The following is a 14,891-nucleotide window of genomic DNA, read 5'->3' as shown; positions in this document are numbered from 1 at the left end:
AAACATTAGGGGTAATACAAGGTTCCATTTGATCCTTAATATTAAAATCTTTACTTTTCTGATTTTTCATGAAATACAGGTTTTTCTTCAACAGCTGAGCAATCACCACTCAAACTCTTACTGCCAAGATAGCTAGGTTAATTGATCTGAGTCAGCATTTTGTTCTCCTGATTTAATAAAGGGATCCACTGCTTAGCAGATAAAGATCTAAGTTCTTGCCCTGACATCCAAAGCTCAGTGCAATACAGCTCTTGTGTTCAAATCTATGACCTCTGACCTCTCTACCATTTTGTACTTTCTGTTGTTCAGACTGGCCAGTCAGTATTCTTTGGGCATACATCTGCATGATATATTTATGAGCTTCTGCCTAGAACGCATTTTTCTTCCTCGCTTTGCTGATCTGACTTCCACCATTCATTTAAAGACCAAGTCCATCATCACATGAGTCCTTTTCTTTCTCTGGACTCTACTGTATACCATTTAATTATAATAAAACAATATATTACTTGAGCGGTTGTCATTTTCTTTAAATTTCTTGTAGGAAGCAATTGTTGACAGTTACATGTTCCCTATTGGGTGTTACCATTTAGATGCTAACTTTAAAGTTACCATTTAAAGTTACCACTAGAAAGTAGATATAAATACTTTTATCCAAATTTCAATTACAATCAACAAAAATTTCAGACCAGCTGACAAATCAAAACCCCCAAGAACAAGTTATCAGGCAGCCAAGCAAATATCTATGCATCAATATATCCTTCAGAAGACAGGTTGGACATTAAATAAAACTATCATTTCAATTCAAGTATATGAACACTTCTGAAAAGTTTCAGCTAACAGCCAAACCTTGGTCCAGGGAGCAATCAATATTAAATCTCCATACTGTCAACCACCTATGGCCAAAAAAGCCTGTTCGATCAGTTACATATTTGTTTTCTACTTTGAAGCTAGGGTTTTATTTAAGATGTCTGACTTCAGAGGCAAAGGTTTAAAAAAGAAATCCCAAAATGAAACTCCAAAATCATACCACCACCACTCAATGCTGATGTAGTAAAGCACAGCTGATATTTTCTTTGAAGGGAGATTTGAGCACCTACTATTTGTACCATTCCAATTTCTGATCCTTTGGTCTACAAGTTAAGTTATATGTTTCCCATCAGGATTAACGTTGTGTCCCAAAGACAGACTGGTTCAGCAATCTTCACAGGACTATGTGAACCCTCTGACAAATATTCACACACATGTGGCTTATTTCTGCTGCACTAAATGGTGACAAAGAGCGTGTTAGAATCTGCACTACATATTATAGAAGATTAGAACAGGTCTTGTTCCCTTAATAGGACACTTAAAATATGAAGAATAAGTGAGGTCACTGGGTGAAATGTTTATCAATAGAACAAGGAGGGCAGTTGCACCCAGCACAGATCCATTAAGGAAGTTATTCTTCACTTTCCAGTTCTTTGGGCATAGATTAATGTTAACCTCAGGAGGACGCAACTGCCCTGCCCAGAGAACATTTGAGAGGTGCCTTAAGAGTTAACATCTGTATGCCTGGACTGGTCTACGAAGCGTTGCCACATTTTCTTGCTTGATCCTCACGTTTAATAGTTTCACGGTATGTAAGAAAGATGGGCTTCTCGTTTGCAGCCCGAATCCATTCATCTCTAGATTTCAGTTTGCTTAAAGACCACAAACAATGAAAACAGGACCATTTGTATCAGCTTAGTTACTATGGACACAGTCATTTGTGGTTCAGAGCCCAGGTTCTTAACCACTAACTTCTGCTGCCTCTTCAGAGTTCCAATTCTCTCCTACATCACACCCTTGTATCTTTCAATCTAAGAAGCGACCTCTGCTAAACACCCGTCTCTCTGATTAACACCGGTCACTCTTAGGACTGTTGTGCAAGGTGAGTGAAGCGACTCAGGGTCAGAGACATTGAGTATCATGCCTAAGAAGCAGCCATGCTGTCATTCCACTGCAGGACTAGAGTCTACTCTCTTTCCTTCATGTAACTCAAACTTTCTTCTAGATTCCTACTCACTGGGAGGTCTTCCATTGCTAGCCTAGCCACATACTTCACATAAAGGTATTTACTAAGTATTTTGATAAACATCAAGATTTTAATCATAAAGATTCATGCTTTCATCCTGACTCTACCACTTTACTGGAATGACCTTGGGCAGGCTGATATCTATTGATCACACTGGAGCAAAGAAATGGAGATATTGTTTCTACCTTAAGTTATTTAAAGTGAAAGTCAGATGGGAGAAGAACGGTACTGCATTAACCATAAAGCACTATAAAAACCAAATGCAACAGATTCATTTACCATGATGGAGAGGCCTTCATCTGTACTCTGGGCATGGCATGAAAAAACAAAATAAAACGTTTTATAGGTTAGAGAAAACCATCTGGCTCAAGAAGAATGATGTAGTTTACTGAAGTCTTTTTTTAAAAAGAAGTAACTGGGACAGTTTTCTAATAAATGGAGATTAATTATGTTCCTTTAAAACCCCAGAAGAGGGAAAAGAATTTGGAAGCGAGGTGGTAATATAGAACTAAAGAGTAGATCGGTTTTCCTAGAATCAAAAAAGCAGTACTTGAGATAGCGGGAAAAAAATCAGGATCTGTGCTTTTTCATCTTTTTAAGATTCAGTTAAACTGAGCTCCGCTTAAATGCTTTGCTTTATTATTTCCATGATTGTAGGAATTCAGTTACTTTGTTATGCTTTCCATTGAACAACTGAGTTATGAAAGTTTCTCTTAGATCATGTGAAGGGTTTGTTGGAATACAGCTGGATGGACCCTACTGCTCATATTTGGTTTCGTGGGTCTGGGATAGGAACCAAGAATTTGCATTTCCAGCAAGTTGCCAAGTGATGCTGATGTAGCTGATCTGGGGACTACACTCTGAGAGTTAGTCTGAGATGAGTTCTTTCTATCTGTGAACTACACACTCTAGCTAAGTGTCCAACACTGAAAGAATGAATGAATTTAACTGTTAAATGAGAACTTCTAGCAGTTTACCTGTCACACAAAGATCTAAGTCTGTTTCAGAGTAACACATTGCTAGAGAGAAATGGGGTCACTTTTTAGCCAGAGGAAACATTCAATCATAAATTCCTTGCCCAAATCTCTTCCAGGTTGGAGAATGTTTCAAACCCAGCTTTTCCAGTATTTTTACTTTCAACCCAGCAGCTCCTTCTCCTTTGTGGTTACCTAAATATCTAAGAGACAGCCTTTATGCATTCTGCCTCCTGGTAACTTCCCTGCAGCTGAACATTCACTCCCGCTGCTCTGTTGACACAAAGTTCTTACCAGTTTGAAGAAGTTAAAGGTCACTTGCCTCTAGCTATCCCAGAGGCTAAGTTATAACTTATAGCAGCAGAGAGACACTGCCGGGCTGCTTCTACCTTGAGGCAGCAGCTTTTATGTTCCTGAAATTTTATAAGTCTTAATGTTTTTTCTTTACTGTGATGATGTAAGTATGAGCTGGAGTTGGACAATTAGGAGTAAAGTTTTGGATTAAAATAAGTTTAGAAGGGAAAGATGAGGTAGGTAGAGAGGACATTCCATCTCACTTAAGAAAAAAAAGTAACTTCCATTTTTAGACCAGGAAGCAATTTGTTCAGATTTTGCTTACCCTAAGGTAGCAGGCTTCCTTCCAAGGTAGGAAAAAGATTTGGGAAGGGGAGTAACCATGGCAACCTGCCCAGCTCTATGGGCAAGAACAGTATGGGGCCCTAGGTACTTAGAAGGCTTTTTATTTCTAGTCTAGTTCCTCAGTTTAGTACAGGGGTCCCTCCCTTCCCCCTCCCTTCTACTCCAATGCTGACTTCTTAGGGAAGGACTGCTCCCCCTCTGTAGGGAGTCTGGGGGTGGGGGGAAAGACTGAAATGAGACCAGAGATCAGCTTGACCAAACCAAACTGCAAGCTCCAGGCAGAGAACAGAGAGTAACTCCCAGTTGGTTTAGTGTAAGCACAGCAAATTCCCTGGCTTTGTTCATATGAAGAGCTTAAGGGATTAACATTTTTCAGGTAGATGGGTGGTGTCCAACTTTGACAAAGATATTCCGCATTCTGCCTATAATTTTCACTAAAGATACGTAATTCAGCAGTTCAGGAGGCAAAATGAAAACAAAACAACGGAGTATAGGAATCTAAGCATATTAGATTAACAGTCTTCCCAGCAAAACTGTGGGTAGGTATTATTCTCTTTGGATAAGAAAGCTTAAGTACAGAGAAGTGATGCAATTTGTTGAAGGTCACACAGGCAGCAGTGCAGTCCCTGGGATTTGAACTGAGGCCACAGGACTGCAGAACCCACTTGCTCACCACCACTCCCTGGCTTAGCTAGGTGGGAGGCAGAAACGGCCTGTGGGCCAGTGCTTTGTGTTCACTCTCAGCATATTTGTTCCCCTCACAGGAAATCAGTGTGTTCTTTGTAGAAGAAGGGGACTCCAAGGCCTGCTTTCCTTCTGAGTCACAGGATTAATCCCGTCAGGATACATAACCATGAGTTAGGTTTCCCTTAAATACAGAGATCTGGGGTTACAGCTATTTCAGCTAAATGTGATTTTGGCCAACCTCTGTGCAATTCAGTGGCACGGCTTCAACTTTAGAATTACACAGCAGCACCAGAGAATTTTTAGATATCACATCCTGTTCCTCAGGTGTTTCATACTGCCAGTCCTCATCCTGGTTCTGCTTGGAGGGTACGTGCATGCTCAGTCATGTCCAACTCTTGCGACCCCATGGACTGTAGCCTTCCAGGCTCCTCTTGTCCATGGAATTCTCCAGGCAAGAATATTGGAGTGGGTTGCCATTTCCTACTGCAAGGATCTTCCCAACCCAGGGATCGAAACTGTGTCTCCTGCATTGGCATGTAGATTCTTTAGCACTGAGCCACCAGGGAAGCCCCTGGAGAGTAGAGAGCCCTAGAAAGTGAAAGAAAGAAAGTGAAGTCGTTCAGTCGTGTCCGACTCTTTGCAACCCTGTGGACTGTAGCCTACCAGGCTGCTCCATCCATGGGATTCTCCAGGCAAGAATACTGGAGGGGGTTGCCATTTCCTTCTCCAGGGGATCTTCCCGACCCAGGGATCAAACCCCGGTCTCCCGCATTTCAGGTAGACGCTTTACCCTCTGAGCCACCTTCCTGGGCCCTAGAGAGCCCTAGGCGTTTGGTCAAATACCAAAACTTCCTCAACCAGTCCACTTTCAAGTCTTTTCTCCTTAGGGCAACTTAGCACTGTGGAGCTCTGTCTTTGGTAGCCTTTTTAAATATTTAAGTATCTTAGATTTGTCTTTAAGAAAAACACTGATTAAATCCTCAAGTTAGGAAAGACTGAGGAAGGGAAACATATGGAACCTTCAAAACTATGGCTTCCCTGGTGGGCTTCCCTGGTGGTCCAGTGGTTAAGAATCCGCCTACCAATGCAGGGGACACAGGTTCAATCCTTGGTCTGGGAAGATCCCACATGCCACAGAGCAATTAACCCCACGTGCTACAACTAACTGAGCCCACACTCTAGAGTCCCTGTTCCACAAGAGAAGCCACTGCAATGAGAAGCCACAAAGAGTAAGTAGCCCCCATTCTTCGAAACTAGAGAAAGCCTGCACACAGCAACAAGCATAATGCAGCCAGAAAAAAACAACTACCCAGGTGAAAAATATCTGCGGTAGCTAGTGTAGGTTTACAGACATATGAGGGTAGGATGAGAAATAAAACAGCACTTACTGGCTCTACCACCAAGAGTCCACGTCTCCACAAAGCCTCCTACTGACCAGGAGCCATGACCGAGGCTTCGGTCTTCCTCTCTGTAAATCCTCAGGTAACAGAGGCATGGCTGAGCAGGAAAATAAAGGTCACCCCAACCACCTGGACAGCCGCTTCCTGGGGTCCCTTCATGCCAACAAGCGTCTCAAAAGCAATTCTGTTCAACCCAAACAGGGTGGTTGAAAGTCATTCGACCTTTCAGGCAAAGCAAGGAGCAAGCCTAAGGCACAGGAATTTGGACGTTTAGTTGAATCCACAACTATAAAAAGTCTAGAGTGGAAACGCAGATCCTAATTTCTGCCCTTAATAATGAGGCAAGGCCTTGAATAAGCAATGGGACACCCCTTCCATCTCTCACATCCTCAGGAGAAAATCAGCTTGTGTCTAAGACCACCAGAATGGCAGCTACCTATGTGTCAGAGCTGAAAGCTGGGAGACAGTCCTCTATCTTCTATTTTAAAATGGAGGGGGGTAGAGCTTGAGAAGGACTGATTTCTAGGGCATCCATTTGGATAAGAAGGAAGAGAGCTGGGAGTGGGAAGGGAAGGGAAAATGAAGTTATTCATCATCAACAGGAGAAAGAATCCAAGTCTGCCTTAGGAGGAGACTGACGAGGGATTTAGAAGTAATCTGTCCCAGAAATACACACTGGAAAGAAATCCCCCAGGCCTCCTTTGTGCTTTTCCGACAAGATTGCACATTGTATTAGGTGTAGCCACATACCTAGCACTTCAACCAAAAGAGGTGAATTCTCATGGCAACAAACTTTCTTACAGTGTCATGGAGGCCCATCTCCCCTCAAAGAAGAGACAGAACCTGGTGAGAGGTAGGGTGGGCACCTGCCCCGGAGAAGAGTAGCCTAATCAAGGTCTGGCTGCTGGTTTAAGAAGCCAGGTGGAGGTGATCCAGAGCAAGGGAGACAAGCCTTTCGGTAGCTGTCAAGCTCCCCCGTTCCCAGTAGTTTTTCCCTCACCAGTAGCCAGGAGATGCTCCTGTGTGGGGAGCCAACCTCAAGCCTGCAGGAAGATCAATTAAAATCCCATCAAAGCTATTTCGAGAGCCTTATTGGACATCTCGAAGGCATTTTTTTTGCAGCTGCTTTCTTTTCCTCAGCCATTCCTTCTATTTGAGTTACTTCTGTCTCACCTCCTTCTACCCCACTCCCCTGCTTTGTCTGATTAGAGCCAGAAATTTTTTCATTAAGTCACTTTATAGCGCAATAACAACATTTACTATTCATGAAGTCGCCCCTCCAGAATTTTTAAGTCTTTCCATGTGTCTGGAAGCTGATTTCTGCTCTTCTCGTTTTACAGAGTGCCTCTCTTCCTTCCAAACACAAACTAAAAAAAAAAAAAAAAAAGAGGATAAGGTGGGGGTGGAGATAACATCCAGATTCTTTAAGCATTTTTATTTAATCCAGTTAGATTTCCCTTTGGACTCAAAGGGCTCCCTGCTAAAACTGACTGCGGACCTGAATTCCTTGCTAAGAATTAAGTCAAGAGGGAAGGACGGCAGGAACAAATAACACAGTCAGTTCCATGCTATGAAACCGGCTATGCTGACTGGGGCTCCACGGTGTTAACCCATTCATTCTTTTCCCCCCTTCCTAAAATTCATCCTTAATCTTCCTAGATTACAGCAAGCAGGCAAACACCTTTTAAATCCCCGGAGGATTTCAAACAAGTTTGTTCAGTCTCTTGGGCAGATACTTTCTTAAGAATGCGGGTGTAAGACAAAGTTCATATTTTAACGCCACACGTTGTCAGTCACTGGGAAAAAGCTTCTCGTGGGTACAAACCAGGTCCCCAGCCTTTGTCACACGGCAAAAATAAACACTCTTGGAGGAGTTAATTAGGCGGTCAGCAGCCACACCAGTAGGGCTTTTGAACAAGCAGACAGACAGACACACACACACACAAGGGAGGCGCTTGTTACATGTAACTAGCTGGACATCTGGAGTCCGACCCCAAAGGTAAAGGCTTTTCGTGCCTTTCCGTGGAAGCATTCCTCGGATGTCAGGCCACAAAAGCGCCCGTCTGGCCAAGTACGCCGCCGTCTTCTTAATAAGACCCCCCAACAGTCCCAGTTTTGCATCCCAAGAAGGGAAAAGAGCACAGGAGGGAGGGAGGTCGCCAAAAATGGGGCCAAAGGGAAGAAGGAACCAGAGCTACTCACAGTCTAGCTAGCGCCTCTGCGATGCGAGCATGACTCCTCGGTGCCCGAGCCTCCTGGCTGCCGCGCTGCCCACACGGCTGCCGCGCTTAAATAGCCGCCGGCCGGGAGCCTCGGAGCCGCGGGCCACTCCCGGCGAGATATGGTTCTAATCAGATGCTGGCAGCTTTGGACTCCCCAGGAATGCGCCGGGATGTTTTTGCTGCCTGGGTTGGGTAACTCCCCCTCAACGTGTCTGCTGAGTCTTCCAAACTTAACTGTTTATTAACTCGAGCTGGGGCCGCGCAAAGTAGCCGGCTCCGGGGAGCCGGGAGCCCCACCAGCGGGGGGCGATCGCCCCGAGCCCAGCTAAGGGGAGGAGTAGGGAGTCGGGGCACCGTCCGCAGCCCAGGCTCGCGGGGCTGAGGCAAGGGACCGGGGAGAGTGCGCTTAAGGACAGGAAAGGGAAACCCCGCAGGAAAGGGGTGGGACCCAGCGACCTTCATCTCAAAAATTCCTTCTCTGGACTGCCGCTTCCAGTGATGTGGCGTCCCAAGTCATCTGAACCCGATGGGGCCCTTGGAACAAAGGGCTGCCTTTACTCCTGACTTTCCTGGCTAGAGGCAGTGGATGCTAGCTCAGAATCTGCTGTCTCTACAGTTGCACGTGTGATCGCACTCCCACCCCGGTTAAAGGAATTCATGTCTCTTTCAGGGCAGATGTGGGTAATCTGTGTGTATATGTAAATTGGTGGGTAATCTGTGTGTATATGTAAAATACACTGCATTTATGTGTGAAATATAATCCTGTATATACACATAAAACAATACTCTATGAAATTGATACAAACAAAAATGTGCAGGTCTATATAACTTATCTAAGTAAGCTATATATTTGATGTAAACAGATTATTTACTGGCTTCCCCCGCAGAATGGGCAACCCTGTGTAGACATTTAATATGACTTTATCTGATTTCCATAGTGTTTCCTATACCTCTAAGAAAAATCTGAAATATGAGAAATAAAATATTTGAAAAAGGACTTCCCTGGCGGTCCAATAGTTAAGACTCCACTTTGAATGCGGGGGTCACAGGTTAGATTCCTGGTGGGGGAACTAAGGTCTCACAAGCCTCCTGGCTTGGCCAAAAGAAAGAAAGAAAAAAAAAAGAATAAAAACACTGAAAATATTGATATGCAATACTCAGCAGTAGAAGGCATTCCATAGTTGTAACTTAGTGGACCTTAACAAGCTGGGGATTCATCTTTTCCATATTTTAAAATCATGAACAATTGTAAAACATCCCCAGAAGCTTTGCTGCTTTTTAAGAATTATGAAATTATCCTTGTGAAAATGTGTCTGTTTCCTTCCTTTTTTTAAAAGTCTGAGACAGTGTTTGGCATGCGTGCTCAGTTGTGTACAATTCTTTGCAACCCCATGGACTGTAGCCCACCATGCTTCTCTGTCCATGGGATTCTCGAGGCAAGAATACTGGAGTTGGTTGACATTTCCTTCTCCAGGGGATCGTCCCCACCCAGGGACTGAACCGATGTCTCTTGCATCTCCTGCATTGGCAGGAAGACTCTTTACCACTGGCGCCTCCAGTGTGCAGTAAATGTGAAAATACTAAACTGTGACTTGGATGGGAGGGGGTAATTGATTTTATTGAGTAAGCAACACACACTGGATTTGCATTTTATCTCTGGAAACTGGGGGCTCAAATCGAGCTCCTGGGACACCAAGAATGTATTTTGTGGTTCCAGCTTAGCCCCGACTGCAAAGCCACTGTGTAATTTGGGACAAATCAGTATGAGTGACAGTCCCTGCTCTCAAGTAGGTCAGATTTGGAACAGCCCAGGAGCTAGGGGTGCAGAGCAGCAAAACCCGGTAACAATGAGAACACTACCTCTCTGGACCTTCACTGTTTCTGCCACCTGTCTCACCCCCTCACATCTGGGGAGATAGGGGAAGGGAGGGTGGTGCTGACAGCTTTCAATATTCCTCTGAGGTAATTTACTATTATTAAGAAAATGATTTTGTGTGAATGACAAGAGGTATATAAAATTCAGTCTTGGGACTATTATAACTTTTATGCAGAGAACTTTAATTCTTGTATATCTTAGGACCTGGTGCTTTATTTCTAAGATCCAGGAGTGCAGAAGGTTGGTTTCATTTCCCAAAGCTAAGTAGTTAGAAAAATGACAGCTGATTTCAGGTACATACAGGCTTTGATAATTTGAGGGGGGAAAAAAGGTTCTCTCTTTTAACCTCACTATGTAACACTTTCTCAGAAGTGACCACCCGCATCTATTTTTTCTTTTTAATTGAAAGACTCTTATCAAGAAATGTTGACTTATGTTTGCTCTATTCCACCAAATGGAAGGGATTTGTCTAAGAGGCCAGAGAAAATGATTTCATCTGCCATGAGTTGCAGTTTCAAGAGAAGATTTTGATGAAAACACTTCATTTTTGAGCAATGGGCTCATACATACAGCTTCAAGTGGACAGCTCTGTCATTTCATACAGAAATCTTGAGTCGACAGTAGAGAGCTCTGATTTGATTTGAAGTGTGTTTTTATATTTCTAGGGCTCTGATATTGCTTCTGGCAGTAATTCACTGTCCTTCTCACATTAAGAAAGAAAGAAAAAAAGAGAGAAGAATGAAAATAAACATAACCCTTTTTATCCCTGGTAGGACAGGGTACCCTGTCTCATGGAAGCTGTTGGCTTTTCAGTGGATCTAAAATGAACACGCTCGCAGCTGGAGAATCACACCCAAGCCCACCCAGATGGTAACCCTGCCTAAACCGTGGTCTTTTCTTATCATTCCTGAAATGAATGTTTAGAAAATTAAGGTGAGGAAACTTGAGTGCAGTGCTTGAAAAGCTATGGTCCTTGCATGACTCTCCTTGCACAAAAGCTGCTTGGGAGGGAGAAGGAAGGAAAAAAAAAACCCTAAACTGACGACGGTTCCCAGCTGAGGAAAGGGGTAGTTAATCTCGTGATGGCTTGCTGAAGAATGCATGGTTTATTATTAAAGTAATCTCTTAAGATTTTCCTGGAATGTGCTTCCACAGCAACTCTGCCTGTGTGAGCTCTCCTATGTGTATGTCTTTTCTTCCATAATTAAGCTGGCTTTTTCCCCCTTCAGCTCGCAGACCTAAGGCTTTCTTTCTTCTTGCTCCTGGCCTTCTTCTATCTCCTTCCCTACTGTTCTCATCTTCCTTAACCATTCCATTTTGAATCCTGCCATTTCCCATGAATTGTAAATGGTTCTTTAGATTTGGCCATGGGTAAGCCATCTGTGCACCTGGGTGCCTTGCTGGATGCTTCCAGATATTCTAATCAAACAAGGACTGGTTGAAGTCTGTGGCTCTAACAAGGTCACTTTTTTTTTCCTCCCCTCCTCAATGTTGTTAAAAAAAAAAGAAAAGAACGGTTATTGTTCCCAGAAAATGTTCTTTGACCTTCATTTGTTCTGTACCTTCATAGATGCAGTTAAACTGGCGCTATCAGATTTGGCTGTTGGCAAGGCAGGGCAAATATTGGAGAGTTTTCCGTAGCATCTATCTCTTTACCTAAAATCCAAAATATGTGGAGGATAGTCTCACTGAAGGCAGGCTATTTCTGTTTTGCTTTGTTGGTTGCTTTTCTTTGTTTTCTTGGTTACACCTGTATGTGTGTGGCGTGCATGCTCAGTTGTGTCCAACTCTGTGTGACCCCATGGACTGTAGCCCACCAGGCTCCTCTGTCCATGGAATTTTGCAGGCAAGAATTCTGGAGTGGGTTGCTGTTTCCTGCTCTAGCACCTGTATAGCACTTCAGAACTCAGTATTTGTTATTTGCTTGTGATGCGAAACACTAGTGAAATGCAATTGTTCCTGGAAAAGCTAGAATGATGTAATGTGAAGAACATTTAAAAATTCCATGATAGATTTACATAGCTTGCTACATTTTGCTAATAATATAAACTTTTATAATGAGATGTAAAGGGAAAAAGAGTTCTCTTGTGAATTATGCATTAAAATACTACCTTATTTGGAAAATAAGTTAGAAAGTTGTTAAAAATATGTGTAATCCTGCAAAATGCTAATATCAATTATTATTGTAGCAAATGCTTATACAACTCTCTATCCTGTGAACAAGAATGCAACCCCTAGAAGTAAAACATACCTAAAAAATACAAAGATGTTAATTGCTGCAGTGTCCATAGCAGTTGGAACCTAAGAAAAAATGACATCTGTCAATAGGGAATGAATGAATAATTTATGATTCATCTGCACTCTGAAATCGTATGCAACCATTTAAAAGAATACATTGGAGCTGAACCTTGTAATATGGGAGGATTTCTATTAGGCAGTATTGAGTAAGAAAAGCAAATATAGAAAAAATGTAAAATATGTTTCTACTTTAGTAATACAAAAAGCAACATTCATCTATGTAGGTTTGAGTGTGTGTGTTTGTGTGTGAGTCTGTATACATGGTTATCAGGGAGACCAGATACTGGACTGCAGTACAGATTACTGGGGACCCAATGGAGATGAGGATAAACAAGGAGAGGAGATAGGGAGAGTGCTGTTAAAAGAGAAAAATATAAAGAGTCTTTATGCAGATATAGTTATAGATCACATTTGTGCATATAAGTGAAATGATATATGCATGAGCTTCCCTGGTAGCTCAGATGGTAAAGAGTCTGCCTGCAATGCAGGAGACCCAGGTTTGATCCCTGGCTCAGGAAGATCCCCTGGAGAAGGTAATTGCAACCCACTCCAGTATTCTTGCCTAGAAAATCCCACGGACAGAGGAGCCTGGCAGTTTACACCCCATGGGGTCGCAGAGTCCGACATGACTGAGCGACTAACACACACAGTGGATATATACTTAGATTTGCACAATTAAAAAACATGTACTCCAGGTGGACTTCCCTGTTGGTGCAGTGGATAAGAATCTGCCTGTCAATGTAGGGGACACAAGTTTGATCCTTGGTCCCGGAAGATCCCACAAACAGGGGAGCAAGTAAGCCCGTTCTGCCACAGCTATTGAGCCTGTGCTCTACAGCCTGCGAGTCAGCACTGCTGAGGGCTTAGCCCAGGCGCCTGGAGCCTGGGCACCATAATGAGAAACTCTTGCACCACAACAAAGACGCTGTAGCCCTCGCTCACTGCAGCTAGAGAAAGCCTGCGCAAAGCAGGGAAGACCCATTGAGGTTAAAAAAAAAAAAAAGGTGAAAAAAATACACCAAGTATTGTTCAGGTCAGGAAAGAAGAGAGTTGTAGAAGAAATCCTATCAAATAGCATTTCTCTGAGGCGTTTTCCTCTAGGTCTTTCAGAAGTGGGTTCTCATCAGTGTTTTCCTCATCTTCTTTGGCCTCTAGAACAACAGTTCTCAAACTTTACTGTTTACCACATGCCTCCTGGGGACTTGCTCCAGGGAAAATTCCTGGGCCCAGCCCCAGAGCCTGGAAAGGTGTGTAGGTGGGTTGGTGGGGGAGGCGAGGCATGCAGTACATGCGAATCTGCATGTTTAACCAGCTCTTCCTGGTCATTTGGAGGCTGTGGTCTTGGGGACCCTCTTTGAGAAACACCGTTTTTCTCTTGTGGTCAAGAAGACACTCAGTTTGTTCCTCTCTGAGCTCTGAGAACTGTGTGTCGAGGGAAAACAGTGAGGGTGAGAGGAAGCCAGTGCTATTGGTCTTTTCATTTCAGTTCAGTCGCTCAGTTGTGTCTGACTCTGCGACCCCATGGATTGCAGCACGCCAGGCTTCCGTCTCCATCACCAACTCCTGGAGTTTACTCAACTCATGTCCGCAGAGTCGGTGATGCCATCCAACAAATCTCATCCTCAGTCGTCCCCTTCTCCTCCCGCCTTCAGTCTTTCCCAGCATCAGTCTTTTCAAATGAGTCAGTTCTTTGCATCAGGTGGCCAAAGTATTGGAGTTTCAGCTTCAGCATCAGTCCTTCTAATGAATATTCAGGACTGATTTCCTGTAGGATGTACTGGTTGGATAAGATATGCCCTTTCTCCCTCCCCTTGACTCTCTGAATCCTGAGGTGGTATCCTGATTCTGGTGATGACTTCTCTCCCTGCTGCCTCCTATCAAGACTTGTTTTCAGAGGAAGACCTGATATTAGCCATTCGCATGCACCTATACCCAGGTATTTGCATTTCCAACCCTGACACTGTGAAAGTGAAAGGCACTGGCCAGTGTTAAATAGATCTTAGGCATCCATTAGTGAAGGACAGAATTTTTTCCCATTTTTGAGCAAGTGGAGGTGATTGTCAACTCTGCCCTGCACCCAGTTTAAGGTTACCCATAAAGAGAGAAGACTGTAGGACCTCTGACTCCTCCTCTACTACCCCTGAAGTCATTTTACATCTTGCCTTCAAAGAGGCCATTTGAAAATTAAAACTGTATTTTATGTATACAATTGTTTTTCTGATACAGCAAAGAAACGTGGGGTTTAAGATCAGATCTGGAGTAAAGTCCAGGCTCCATCTCCTACTAAACTGCAAATGTCTGCAAGTCTTTTAATTTCTAAAGGGCTCAATTTTAGTACGTATAAAATGGGAATGTCATAAAATGGGAATGTCTTGTCTTCCCTTCCCATTTTGGCTTTTGGTGGGAAGACAAAGAAGTTATGTACATTCCTGGGAGAAGAAGTTATATATATTTCTTTGGGTAGTTTGAGATTATATAAATACTATGCATGCAAGCTCAGTCACTAAGTTGTGTCCGACTCTTTTGTGACCCCATGGACTGTAGCCCACCAGGCTCCTCCATCCATGGAATTTTTCAGGCAAAAATACTGGAGTAGTTTGCCTTTCTGGGAGACATAAAATTATGTAAAAAATACATTATTTGAGGGGACAAGAAATTTTTCCCCAAATTTTTTCCACCACCAATATCAGAAATCCTATTACTAGTAAATCACGTGTTTAGATACTGATGCTCCTCTGACTG

The 14,891-nt window shown here is 43.3% G+C and overlaps 1 protein-coding gene across 4 annotated transcripts in view; it reads right to left on the bottom strand.

Annotated features, from left to right (window-relative positions):
* DAB2 (DAB adaptor protein 2) overlaps nucleotides 1–8,372 on the bottom strand; it is a 60,206-nt gene extending 51,834 nt beyond the window's left edge. The window contains exons 1-2 of one of the 4 annotated variants that reach the window (XM_019982897.2): nucleotides 7,956–8,371; nucleotides 7,014–7,120 (exon numbers count right to left, since the gene is read on the bottom strand). The gene's annotated coding sequence lies outside the window, so the exon portion shown is untranslated. Of the gene's footprint in view, nucleotides 1–5,741; nucleotides 6,971–7,013; nucleotides 7,121–7,955 lie in introns of those variants that run through there. The other 3 variants (XM_019982898.2, XM_019982896.2, XM_070774732.1) reach the window with 3 other exon arrangements.
* Between the last annotated feature and the right edge of the window lie 6,519 nt (nucleotides 8,373–14,891).

The sequence above is a fragment of the Bos indicus genome, chromosome 20, assembly GCF_029378745.1.
Source record: "Bos indicus isolate NIAB-ARS_2022 breed Sahiwal x Tharparkar chromosome 20, NIAB-ARS_B.indTharparkar_mat_pri_1.0, whole genome shotgun sequence".
Classification (NCBI taxonomy): Eukaryota; Metazoa; Chordata; class Mammalia; order Artiodactyla; family Bovidae; genus Bos; species Bos indicus.
Note: the sequence above shows the minus strand (reverse complement) of the source record. Positions and strands in the feature narration are given on the sequence as shown.